This window comes from Triturus cristatus, chromosome 4_1 (assembly GCF_964204655.1).
Source record: "Triturus cristatus chromosome 4_1, aTriCri1.1, whole genome shotgun sequence".
Lineage (NCBI taxonomy): Eukaryota > Metazoa > Chordata > Amphibia > Caudata > Salamandridae > Triturus > Triturus cristatus.
Window position 1 is genome coordinate 6,169,885 of NC_140585.1, and position 14,245 is coordinate 6,184,129.

Consider the following 14,245-nt stretch of genomic DNA (forward strand, 5'->3'; position numbering starts at 1 on the left):
TGCTTGGTCCCTCTTCGCAAGCCTGCTGGTGGCTCCACTTGGTTTAGAGTGGGGAGAAACACTTGGGGCAGATGTATCATTTTTGGATGCAACACAGCGCCACAAGACAGCTCGCTGCACTGCCTGGAATGGAGAGGGCAGGAAAGTATCTTATTTACCGTGATATGACTCATTCCTGCTCTCTCCTGCCTTGGCGCACAAACTGCTGCCTAGCACCATGGTGCAAGGGTGCCTGCATTGAAGGGACACCTTCCTGCACAAAAACAATCATTGGAAGTGTTTTTCTTTTTGTAAAAGTGCTGCAGAATGTAGCACACTTAGAGAGAGGAAACTCCTCGATGCGGCTCTATCGGGAAGGCATACAGTTATGAGGCATTCCCAGGTTTACCGGTCTTGGTAAATCTGTGAACGCTCCAGAAAGCACCTTGGAATGTCTTCCCAGCACAGAGTACCGCACGGCAGCGGCTGGGTCTGCCCTGCATTAGTCCAGAATTACCAAGCAACGCAGGGCCATGCAGGGTAAACCTGGCTTCAGGCAATCCCTGGCCTGGGTTTGCACAATCCAGCTGTGGGCATTCTAAGGTTGGTTGTTTTGGAACTGTCCACATAGAAATCCTTATTTTCTGCTTTTGGGGGTGCAGTGAAAGAGGCACCTCCAGTCTTTGGCTCGGTAGGATTTTGTGGGGGTGCTGTGACCTTTATGACCACAATTCAAGAAGGGGGACAGGGAGCGGTTAGAAATCGGTCCTGTACCAATGCTCCTAAAGACAATAGGCAAAACAATTAGAATGGTACCAGTTCCTAAAGAGAGGAGAAAAGAGTAGTAGTCATTCAAAAGGATCAAACTCAACTGGCAGCGACACAAGCTACGAAAACAGACAACAAAGACTCAGAGGTGGATACAGACACCAGCAACCTCCACCCCTGTTTCAGGGTTTTCCAGTTTACTCTTTTCAACCACCATTATACCAGGGACCATGGATGGGACCCCAACCCATGTGGAACGGACCAGCAGGACACAATCCACATATTCAACAATACCAACAATTCCAGAACCCCCCTTTTTTCAACAGAGGGAGGGGCAGACGAAGAGGCAAAAGAAGAGGAGGATCCAAGAACGTCCATTGGCAGGACCCGGAGCAGATGGTCTTGAGGAGCAAGACAGCGAGACCCTAGTGGTCAACCTCTCCTCCAGACCTCTGACGTTGGGGGAGCAAAGGCTCTTGGAGAAGGGCCTCGGCTTAGTCCCCACGCCCAAGGAAGATGACTTCACACTACACCGGGAACTGGATCAATTCTTCAGGAAAGTACGTTTAAAAGCATTTTTTCAGGACAAACCCGAATCTCCGGTTGTGGGCACTGGCCGCAAGAACAAATCTAGATTTACTCCCACTGCTGCGATGACACCCCACGAAGTATTGACGTTTGAACAAGCTGTCCTCAAAGAAGTTAGCGACATCACCACCAGCCATCCCTTCAACAACTTCTCCAAAGAAGAGAGCGATTACTGAAGAACATCGCTGAAGACACAACGATCATTTTAAAACCCGCTGATAAAGGCGGTGCGATCGTGATACAGGACAAGGAAGCATACGAAGCCGAATGCCTACGCAAACTTTCTAACACCAGATACTACCAACCCATGGAAGTAGACCCCACCACACAGTTATCAACCAGGATACAGAGCCTGATCTTTGAAGCTGAAACGGAGTGCTGAATCTCACGTGACGAAGCTACGTTCCTTACCAAGAGTGACCCCGCATCCCTTACTTCTGTTGTCTTCCCAAGATTCACAAGGGGTTGAACCCCCCCCTCCTGGACGCCCCATTGTGTCCGGCATTGGCTTTGCACCCGCAAGGGTGTATGAGGGCACAACAACACACACAGGAGTACCACTCCCTTACCTTGCACACTCATACCTAATTTTGGAGATACCTACCCCAACTCGCAGAACCGACCTGGGCTGCTGAGCGCTCTTTTCTCCTCTCTTTAGGAACCGGTACCATTCTAATTGCTTTGCGGGTCTGTGACCTTGTCTGGCTTCATGAACTCTGGGAGGTTGTATTTTGCTTTGAAGCTGAAAAGTTCAGCTCTTTATGGTCATGCTCATTATTGATTTGTGTCCATGCAATTGTTCTCTATCTATTTATCTATACATTATATGCTAATGAACATATATTGAGCTATCAGCCCACGTTGATGGTGAAAGTTGACTGTTGCACATAACATACTCGCTGTGGCTATCACTAAAGATCTTTAAGGGAAGCTGTCTCACCTCTTCAAACACCAATCCCTTCCGGGGCAACAAAGAGAAACTGTCCTGGTTCTGTAGCGGGGGGGCACAAGAAATGAAACAGAATGCCCCCACTTTGAGATTTTAAGGTCATGGTAACCATAAAAGGAAGCTGGCCTTATGGTGGAAGGACCCACACCTGTGTATCAGAGAAGTGACCTTGTGGTGCAATGAAGATGGGAGAAGTGAGTGCAGTGGAAGTGTCAGAGGTTATGATTTTCACCTGCAGAGCCAGCATGGGAGCCCCAAGTAACTTTATAAATAAACAGAATGTGTGCTGCTCTCAAAAGGTATGATGTTTTAGGTAATAGTTTTTAGTGTCGTAAAAGGAAGCAGGCACCACTAAACAGCCCTCAAAAAAGAGGCACATGTCAATCCGACCACAATTACCACGGTCACTGCAAAATAATCCCAGAGTTTTATACTCAGTGTCCCATCAAAACAAACCACACTCTCCAATCATCATCACTCCTTTCAGACCAGACAAGCACAAGAAAAATGAAAACTCAACATCAAACAGCAACCCGAGTGAGCCCCACAGTGATCGACCCTAAAGTGTAAACAATAGCACCTGCTGCCTCATCCGGGGGATGAAAGCGTTCGAGCAGCGCCACAACTGAGGGTCTCGCTGCATTGACCCTCCATCCCCAGTGCTGCCCCAACTGCATGTGTTCGCCCCATGAAAATCCTAAGCTGGAACTTTGCAAGTTCCCGCTCTAAGATACACCTTCCTGAGCGTCAGCTCTTCGTGAGCAGCTATGGTATTCTGATGCCGCAGGAAACCTGGCATCTCCGGCCTCTCGTGTAAACCTGGCGCCTTCGGCCTCTCGTGTAAACCTGGCGCCTCCGGCCTCTCGTGTAAACCTGGCGCCTCCGGCCTCTCGTGTAAATCTGGCGTCTCCAGCCTCTCGTGTAAATCTGGCGTCTCCAGCCTCTCGTGTAAATCTGGCGTCTCCAGCCTCTCGTGTAAATCTGGCGTCTCCAGCCTCTCGTGTAAATCTGGCGTCTCCAGCCTCTCGTGTAAATCTGGCGTCTCCAGCCTCTCGTGTAAATCTGGCGTCTCCAGCCTCTCGTGTAAACCTGGCGTCTCCAGCCTCTCGTGTAAACCTGGCGTCTCCAGCCTCTCGTGTAAACCTGGCGTCTCCAGCCTCTCGTGTAAACCTGGCGTCTCCAGCCTCTCGTGTAAACCTGGCGTCTCCAGCCTCTCGTGTAAACCTGGCATCTCCAGTCTCTTTTGTAAACCTGGCATCTCCAGCTTCTTGTATAAACCTGGCATCGGTAGTTCGGGAGAGTAGAGCGGAGTCACGCCCGCTCGCTAGTAACTCTCCAGAGCAGGGTCCTGGTACACCCAACTGGATCTATAATATGATAGTGGCAACGTAGCTCTGCCAACAGAAACTGTAGGAGCAATAAGGGGTGCACTGCCTCCCTCCCGATGAACCATTGAGGGCTATCCCGAGGCCTGTGTAACCACTGGTATGCATGCATCTGTTGAGAAGCACAATAATATAATTCAAAATCGGGTGTGTTAAGTCCGCCTGCAGAGTATGGTTTGGTTAATACGTCCCATATCTGCCCATACCAGCCGGATCAGAAGAAGGAGTTTGGCAGTAATACATGGATATTAACAAACAAAAACAGAAACCGCGGTAGTACGATCATTTTCAATAGCGATACTCGACCCAGTAGGGATAACGGCAGCTTGACCCATTTCTCAATGGATTTGGAGAGTTTCTGTATCGCTCGCCCGTAGTTTTCACAGACCACAATGTCTGGGTCAGTATGCACCTGCACTCCGAGGTAGTGGGTCGGCTCCGTGGTCCACTCTAGGGGATTACCAATCACCAGTGGGCGAGTAGAAGAGGACAGTGGGAACGCAAAGGATTTCAGTGGCGGCTGGTGACATTTGAAAGTGGTATGCCATAAAACAATTGATATCCTGCACGGTAGCAAGCGAGCGTAGCGAGCGAGCCAGAACCACCTACGTGGATTTGGGGGGTTCGCCCCTCCAAGAAAATTTTGAAAAAAGAGTGGGCAAATGGTGCATTTTCAACCAAATTTGAGAAAGCAGGAAGGTGACTGACGACCACATAACCTAAGAACACAAATATTCTTTTCACATATGAACATCTCTGGAAACCTGTGTTTATTATACGGTTTGCAACAAGGGCTGCGTTAATTTACCACCAAAGATGTGAAGCAGCGCCAGTCGAAAATGCTATGTGATCCGGCCCTCAGACAGCACCATTTGAAAAATTATTTTTGGGTCTATTTGATAAAATTGTTTACAATATTGAGCTGTACTTTAGCGCACTGTGCGAATTATAAAGATGATTCCCCCAACGTCTACAACGGGTCAGATTCAGAAGTACAGAGATTAACTTTACAAAACTTCCTCAAAGTTCCTTACAATCTAACGTGCAATCTAAGACCTAAGGGTCTTCCGGAGTCCTCGCATTACCCCAAAACATTTCCCTGCCACTCGCCTGGTTTGGCTCTCAAAGGATAGTTTAGTGTCCAGCCACATCCCTAGGTTCTTAACCTGTTCGCTGGGGGGTGGGGTCGGTCCCAGAGTCTAAGGCCACCATGATGAGGACCAGATCGGGGGGGCTCTGCCTACCACTAGCACTTCTGTTTTATTGTCATAAAGTTTCAAACAGTTGTTAGACATCCACAACGCCAGTTCTTGTAGGCAGATCGAGAAATTGATGGCTGCCTCATCGTGGGCTTGTGTTAATGACACCACCAGTTGCGTGTCTTTAGCATATGACACGACACTGATGCCAAATTTCCCAATAATCTCTACCAATGGGGTGATATAGAGATTAAAGGGAGTGGGGCTGAGTATGGAGCCCTGCGGGACCCCTTGGGCCAGCTTGATGCTCCTAGAATAGTGTGGTTGCTGAGACACCTGAAAACCGCAGTCATGTAAGGAGGACCCCAGGCACTCTAGGGCTCGCCCAGCCAGACCTCCTTTCCTGAGGCGCTGAAGGAGTGTAGGATGGGCTACAGTGTCGAAAGCGGCACTGAGGTCTAAGAGGACTAGGGCGACCGTCTGGTCCTCATCTCCATGTTTACGGATGGTTTCTGTAGATAGGAGCAGTGCAGATTCAGTAGAGTAGGTCGCACGAAAACCCGACGGTGTAGGGTGAAGTAAGTTGTGTTTCTTAATATGGGCTATCAGTTGAGTGCTGACCACCTTCTCCGCTATTTTGGCAAAGTAAGGCAGAAGTGAAATTGGACACAGATTCTCCAATTGACTCACGCTTACATTTGGCTTCTTTTTTATGGGGAGGACAATCGCCTCTTTCCATCTTTTTGGGACCATTCCTGAGGTAAAAGAGAGTTCAAGGAGGTGGCTGATGTAGGGCGCTAGGACCTCTAGGCTCCCTCTTAACACCCTAGGAGTAGTGGGGTCCCTTGGTGAGCCTGACTCGATGCTTAAGGCTATGGCTTTGAGGTTGTCACAGGAGGGGAGAACAAAACCACTAAGGCATTCCGCCTCCACTATGTTGGATGTCCCATCACTATCCGAGCACCCATTGCGTGCTACATCTGGGAAGGTGGAGTAGATCTTGTCTACCTTCTCCGCAAAGAAGTCTGCCACCAAGTTGCAGGAATCCACGAACCTGGTGTTAGGAGCTGTGGTTCTTGCTAGTGACGAGATCTCTTTAAAAATAGTGAAGAGTTCCTTCGAGGAATTCTCAGCTATCTCAATCCTATCACTATAGTAGGCGACCCGGGCTTTCCTTATGAGGGAGTGATAGTGTTTGAGGCTGGTTTTGTATTCAGTTTTTTTGTGATCTGCGAAGTCTTACCTCCATGTTCTTTCAATGCGCTTACAGGCGGATTTAGCTATTCTGAGTTAATCATTAAACCATGGTGCCGTTTTTAATTGTCTCCCTGGTGTACTCGAGGAGTCTAATGCCTCCGTAATCCGCTTGTCAAAGGCGCTGCAAGCAGAGTCAATATCTTTGCCACCAGGTGGCCCGCCCTGTTGGAGGGCCAGATTGAAGCTAGCTGATGAAAACCTAGCCCACTTTCTATGTGGTTTACCCGTGCCAGACATCTTGGGAGTATATGTATAGGGCACATGAGCGCTAAAGGGAGCCACGAAGGGATCAGTCCAGGGGACTGCAATCGGGTGTTCAATTCCTAGGGCCCCCCGATTGGCGAAAATCGGGTCTAATAGGTGGCCTAATTGGTGAGTAGGGAGTGCAGATTGTATTGTCAGTTGGAGGGCAGCCAGTTCCCGACAGATCTCCTGTACTCCGGTATTAGTCAGCACGTCAAAGTGAAGATTCATGTCCCCCAACAAAAGCATTTTGTCCTAGCGCAGCGAAGGTTGAATCACCTGCTCTATTGGGCTCGATACAGACCGGGTGGAGGGCCCTGGAGGTCTATAAATTAGAAACCCCTTTATAATGTAGCTAGAAGTTGCCATTATAGAGAAGAAGCCTGCTTCGCTATCCTCAATGCTGGTTGGCTCGAAGGTACATTGAATTGTTAATTTATGAATAATGGCAATCCCCCCGACCCCCCGTTAGCCGGCCGATCCACTCCAATAATTCCATAATTATGCGGAAGAGCCGTCTCATGCAAAAGTTTCCAAATCCAGTCTGGCACCTGGGAATTTCAAAAGGTAAGGAATCTGAGGCTAGAAGTCTCTATCGGATTAGGGAGAGCAGGAAGTGAGACAGTCTGAGTCATAGACTAAGAGGTTGATTTAGATCTTGGCAGATCAGGCCACGCTGCTGCTTTTTGGATGGCTTCACCGCCTGCCTACTTGTAGTCCGCCTGCTGTATTTAGATGCTTGGGAGTCTATGGAGGAAAGACTACCAGATTCTCGACGACTCCGCCACGATTTGTCACCAGTGTCGATGGCATCAAAGCCAGAAGCGGCTATCAGCGGAACTCTAGCCAAGGCTACTGCCGAGCCAATCACAATGTGCCTTTTCATTGAGACAACTGTGGCAGGAATCCCTCCTAATCGGAGTTGGCGGAATCAAAGGAAATTAGGTGAAAACGTACCTTTTTTCCTGTTTACATTTCCGTCTTGTACCCCATCGTCTAGGTACCTCCTTTGCTGCTCCAACTCGACCACAATGGCAAATGACTTCATTGTTGCCGTGATCTAAGGTAAGCTACTTGTACAATTGTCATCATTTGTTGACAATTGTCCTAGCCTCGTGTATTTCTGCACTGCTCTTACATGCAATATTTCTCTTATGTGCAATGCAATAGTGTTTATTTTCCTACCTTCAAGGGAAATTGAAACCACCTGTATTGACACTGAAAAATATATTTGCTGTTGTGATGCTTGGGGGTGTTGTGCTAGTAGTGCCTGTGGGTGGGCATTCAATAGTGTGTTCATGCAAAAATCAGCAAAAGATGGGAGCAAGAGGGGGAATATAACCAGGCCGCCCTCCACTCGTGGAATCCATACAAAAATAACCTTGCTGGACAAAACTCTTTTGATTTTTGTAACTTGTATTAAGCTGGTATTGTAAACTCCCAGGTTTGGCTATGCTAAAGTATCTAGTCATGCCTACCTCTAAGTGTTTCTCGTTTATTTTTTTTATCAACCATCCATGTATAATCTCACACCCACCAAAGAACAAAATGTGAGAGAAGTCAGAAAGTTCCTGACACAAGCACCATCCATGGAGCTACTGGTTGGTACTCACCAGTTTGCTCTGTCATCATTGGCGACTTTCTTGACAGAAAGAAAAGAAGTGTAACCTAACTCTTAGGCTCGTGTGAAGTGGTGAGAAAATATAACAACGTGTAGATAATGGTCTCATTTATTGAACGTCTAAGCCTCGTAGTGTAAAGAAAAGTGAATAAATCTCCTACTTAAAAATGAGTTGTGAACAACTATTCCACACATTCTTTATTTTAAAAGTGTCCACACTCAGTTAAAAGAAATGGCATGTTTAGACCATTTTAACTTGAAAGACCAACATGTTTCATTGCCCACACAATTTTTGACAATTTCATCAGGGCACGGGGACGCATATCCACCTCACTGATGCGTTGCATCTGTAATGGTTGATAAAAACAATGGGGGAGAGAATGGTAGTGCCAGAGACAAGGAAAAACAAAAATTGTAGACAGTTATCATGTGTTGACACTTTCAGGTTGCAGCACAACTCATGTTATGAGTTTTGCAGCGTGAATCTTTCTGGATTCACTATGCTGTGCATTATTCTGCCATCTAGTGGTCGGGTCAGGAATTGTAGTCTTTTTTTCTCTTATTTTTTCGTGGCCCAGGTGGGCGTCAACATACCACCATTTGGTGTCCTTTGTGACGTCGATGTGCTTCCTCCGAAAGCTCCCACCTTTGGCCGCCATCTTCAGATTCTTTTTTCCGCCGTTGGGTCTGGATCATTGCCACAGAGTTCCAGAGTTTTGGAAGAAGGAATAAAGGAAAAATCGCTGAAAATATACAGAAATTAAGTTTTCAGCTACACTGGACTACAGGTCAGGTAACCGGAGCAACGATTGAGAAGTTTTGCGACCAAAACTTCGACGTACGACGGAGAATGTGCTCGCAGGGGGCTCCCTGAGTGTGGGGATGGACAAAACACCATTCAAGTTTTGCACCAATTGCCACCACAAGTACGCCCAGAAGGATCAACATCCAGTCTGCAACCTCTGCCTGCCACTCGACCACAGCAGCAAAGACTGCAACGCCTGCTCGGCGTTTACACCCAAGACCCTCAGAGTAAGGGAGAGGCAGAGAAGGGAGAACCACAACATGCAAGGGCAGGGGCCACCTCCACCGCTCCGAGACTTGGGCCTCTCCAGTGGAGAGGAGGACAACATCACCGAAGGACCGGAGGACTGCATGGTCGTCGAGGTCCATAAGAAGACATTGAAGGAGGTAAGGGAGTCGTCGACCCCTAAACACTCGAGCGACACTCGAAAGGGTGAAGCTAAAACCCAGAGCGACACTCGTAGAAGTGAAGCTAAGTCATCGAAGGGAGCTATGCCGCCGAAACACTCGGCGAAAGCAACAGCTACCAGCGACAGTCAACCTAGCGGATCCTTCAAAAAGGACTCCCAATAAGTCCTCGAAAAACAAAGTCCATCGAAGTTTGGCCTCGAAAAGGACAACTCGGCGCTGAGGAAAGAGGGCCCGACATTGTCGTCGACGGCACCGAAGAGAAGCGCTCCAACCCTCGACGCTGAACATGCCGCCGAGATGGAGAGGAAGAAGAGGAGGCTCGAGGCCAAAATGGCGAGCATCCTACAGCGGAAAAAGGACTTTGACGAGAAGATGAGCCGATACACCATCCCGCCGAAACCCGCGGTCGAAGTCGAAAGGAACGACGAGGACGCGGAACCGCCGAAAACACCCAAACCAGTTGACGAACTGGGAGATGAAGACTACTATTTTGAGGGAGAAGGCGACGAAGATCTGCAATCCTACTGGGACTCGACGTCCTCGGAGACACAAGACATGGAATGGCAAGATCGATGCCGAATCGCCGGAAGAAGGCGTAGACACTTACCCTTCGAGGCCCTCGCCGCCAGACGACATAGGAATCTACAACATGGTTGTACAAAAGGCTGCACAGACTTATGGAGTGAAAATGGAGGAGAAGCCCAAGGCATGTTTCCTCCTGGAAACTCTACTGCCTCAGCAAATTAGGAGCCAATTCCTGCCCATGCTCCCTAGTGTGCTGGATCCGGAAACAGAGGCCTTTAAGGAGCCAGCAGTATGCAAAGCTGTGACCCCTAGGACAGAGAAGTACAAACATTCTTCAAAGGACCCGGCATACATCCAAGGGTCAGTGCCAGCCGACTCCATAATTGCAGCAACGGCTAGGAAGAGGGCCAATGTTCCCACTAATGCCGGACCACCTCCAGACAAGGAAAGTAGGAGGAATGATCTCACAGGGAGAAAGGTGGAGAGAAATGCGGCAATACATTGGCGCATCGCAAACTCCAACGCCCTGATCAACAGGCACACATACCAACACTGGGGTGAAGTGGGGCAGCTCCTAAAGCATCTACTAGACCAGTACCAACAAAGAGCAGCTCGCCTGGTAGAAGAAGGAAATAACATGGTTAACACATGCCTAAAATTGGCATTGGATGCTGCAGAAACATCGAGCAGGCTAATGATCATAGGAGTGACCAAGAGAAGACACGCATGGCTCAGAATTTCGGGATTCAAGCCAGAGGTGTAAAGCAACATCCAAAATACACCTTTTAATGGAGGCAACTGTTCGGCACGCCAGTGGATGAGAAGCTGACGCAGTTCAAGGACAACAAAACAGCAAGGTCCATGGGAGCGTTGCAGTTCAGGGGAATGAGAAGATGCACACCCACAAGAAGGTCAGGGGGTAGAAATGGAGGCAACGTGCCGACCACATCGTACCAAACGTTCCAGCAAGGCTACCGAGGGAACAACCAAGACCAGCAGCAGCAGGGACAGCAGCAGCAGAACTGGCAGTACCAGCCCCGGGGACAGTCCTTTCGAGGGCACGGAAACGGACGAGGACAAACACGAAGAGGAGGCCAACAGCCCTCAACCAAGTGACTTCACCATGAAACAGGCCCCCACCCTAGCAACACCTCGGGGTGGGAGGAAGAACATAAAGAAAAACTGCAGCCGAACGTTCGACGACAAACAGGACCTCGAACACTCAACACCGGTAGGGAAAGAATAAGAGACTTCATCCAGGAATGGAGGAAGGTCACATCGGACAAATGGATACTAAATTCAAATTTCAAAGCTTTATTCGGTTTAAAAACAAATACCATAAAAGCATACTACATCAATGCGTTTAAAATTCATAAAATTCACAATAAAAATTTCTGATCTGATTACAAGCTAAAAATACCATCGACAGTCCATACTATTTACACGATATATACAATTTTATAATTTTTAGAATAGTACTATACAGGAGGCTATGTTTAAAATAAACAGTTTTTTACTTTTTCCAAAGATCAGTAACCATGAAAAGGTGATAAAGCCGCTGTTTCCAGTGGGGATTGAACTTTTTAAAATGCACTGCAAAGAATCAAAGGACAAAACGCAAAAAACACAGCATATATTCTTAAAGTAACAAATGGATACTAAACATCATACAATACGGATACTGTATAGAGTTAGAAAAACAACCTCCGAACAGAAGACCAAGAAGCAAGGCTCACTCAGCAAAGGAGCTCTCGCTCTCGCTGCTAGAGGCGCAAGAACTGCTCAGCAAGGAGGCAATAGAGGTGGTACCGCAAAACCAAAGGAACAACTTACTTCCTGGTACCAAAAGTGGACGAAACACTAAGACCTATCCTAGATCTAAGGTTCCTGAACAAATTCATAAGAACTCAAAGATTCAAGACGACTTCTCTACAAGAGGTAATACCACAAATACAGCGAGAGGATTTCATGGCTACTATAGATGTAAAGGACGCATCCTTACACATCCCCATCAACCACAAACACAAGCGCCTGCTAAGGTTTGTGATCAACCAAAGCCAGTGCCAGTTCACAGTACTGGCATTCGGCCTCAAATCCACACCAAGGGTCTTCTCAAAATGCCTAGCAGCTGTTGCAGCACATCTACGAAGGCAAGGAATACACGTATCACCCATCTAGACTACTGGCTCGTAAAGGCAAGTTCGTACAGCCAATCCAAACTACACATCCAGCAGGTCATTCTACCACTGCCACGACTGGGTTTCTCAATCCATTGGAAAAAATCATCAACAGAACCAGAACAAATCAAGATATTCTTTGGGGCAGAGATCGACACCTGTGAGAAAGTGCCATCTTTCTTGCATGGTATGCCCCCACTTTTTGCTGAATTGCTGAATGTACTTTGACTGAGTGTGCCCTGGACTCCTGCCAATCAGGTGCCCAGGGCCTATGTTCCTTCCCTAAAACCTAAAACCGCAAACCCTGACCACATGTCAGCCCCTGGTAAATGGTACCCTAGGTACCCAGGGACTTGTGACCAAGGAAAGCCTCTAAGGGCTGCAGCACTTATTGTGCCACCCTTAGAGGCCCCGTACACTAACACAAACACACTTCCCTTGCAGGCTGAGTGTCTGGGTACAAGACAAAACAAAGAGTCGACATGGCACACATCCCTGTGTGCCATGCCCACAACCTACACTGCCCAGGTATACATCAGCCACCCCTCTAGCTGGGTGCCCTATGCCAGTGGTGTGGGCACAGGAGCACGAGCCCTATGCCCCTACAGTACCTAGGTCCATTCCTGGGCACTGTAAGTGCAGTGCTGCCATTTAAGAGTACATGGTGCTGAGAGCTCGTCAAACACGAGCTCCACAGCACCATAATGGCAACACTGAAGACTGAGAAGTTTGGTATCAAACTTCTCAGCACATTAAACCCGCACTGATGCCAGTGTGGGATTTAATGTACAAAGCACTACAGAGGGCATCTTAGAGATGCCCCCTGAAACCTAACCTACAATCCACGTCTTGTCTGAGAGGCTGCCTAGGCTGCCACAAAGCAGACATGTTGCTGGACCCCTGGGTGGAGAGCCCCCACTCTCCTGGGCCTGCAACAATGCACATCCTGGGCGAGGTGCTAGGTCTCCTCACCCAGGATGGGCATAGGAAGCTTTAAAGGCATGCCGCCTTTGTGAGCTTCTCCAGGCCACTTGCTGTACCCAGCAAACTGCCCCCACCAGTTCTGAACCCTCACTCTGGCAGGAAGACTGGCCGGAAACCCCAAGTAAGGACAGGGGATGTTCCAGCCTGCCAACCCCACCCCTCAGGTGGGGGAGGCGAGGTGAAGCACATCTCCGGGCTCTCGCCATCTTGAAGATGGGGAGCCCTGCCCAATCAGGACTAGGCTACTGCCCCCCTCCCACGGGAGAGTGGCAGGATAAGGGGTGTACCCACCCCAGGACAGGGACCCATTGGTCCCTGCCCTTTACCTACCTGTAACGCCCCTAAATCTAGTATTTAGGGGCACCCTGAACCTCCCATCCCTAGATTCCAGATTCCAAAATACAAAGAAGAGCAAGAAGAAAGAAGACCTGCCGTGCAGCTGCTAAGATGAGGAAGACACCAACTGCTTTGGCCCCAGCCCTACCGGCCTGTCGACCCTCAAACCTGCTCCTGCTAAATCCCGGCACCTCCTGTGGCCAGATACCTCACAAACCCCGGGGGACCTGGCTACCTTGTGACTCTGAGCACCTGGGACTCCCACGAACAGTGGCTCTGCTCAAAGCCTTACTGCTCGACCAAGCTACCACTTTAGAGAGTAAGGTTATATCCAACTTTAGCCTCTGCCAAACCTCTGGGGACTGTGGACTCTGTGCACACTGTACCTATTTGGGAACAGTATATATAGAGCCACTTTCCTACAACACCATACAGGCCAAAGTGTTCCCCAGCAGGAAGAGAACATTGGCGATAATGAAGGAAACACGTCATTACCGCAAGGGGCAAGTTCTGACAGTGAGGACGGTGAGCAAGCTTATGGGATTGATGGCGTCATGCAGTCACCTAGTCCAAAATATTCTACTACACACGAGGCCAATCCAGGAATGGATCCAGCAGCAATGGTCACAGGCAACTGGGAGTTAGGAAGATCTAGTGGTTGTCTCACACGCAGTGCATCAGGAAATAGCGAGGTGGAACAAGGAAAACATATCACACAACCAACTCCAACAGTGACCATCACGACAGACGCCTCCCAGCTGGGGTGGGGCGCGCACATAAACAAGCTCAAGGTGAGAGGGTTATGGTTGCAACAGGATGCGGTCAAGCACATCAACTACCTAGAACTAAAAACATTGTTACTAGCCTTAAAAGCATTTAAGAAGGAGCTGCACAGAAACAGGGTGTTGATAACATAACACGTGTATTTGTAAAGCGCACGTTCACCACTACGGGTATCTTGGCGCTGAATAACAGATGTTTATTGTTACCCAACTCAATGGTACTCATTTTATCGACCT

The 14,245-nt window shown here is 48.6% G+C and overlaps 1 protein-coding gene across 2 annotated transcripts in view; it reads right to left on the reverse strand.

Annotated features, from left to right (window-relative positions):
* LOC146839266 (E3 ubiquitin-protein ligase TRIM11-like) overlaps nucleotides 1-14,245 on the reverse strand; it is a 342,111-nt gene that overhangs the window by 225,986 nt on the left and 101,880 nt on the right. The gene's annotated exons all lie outside the window — the stretch shown is intronic.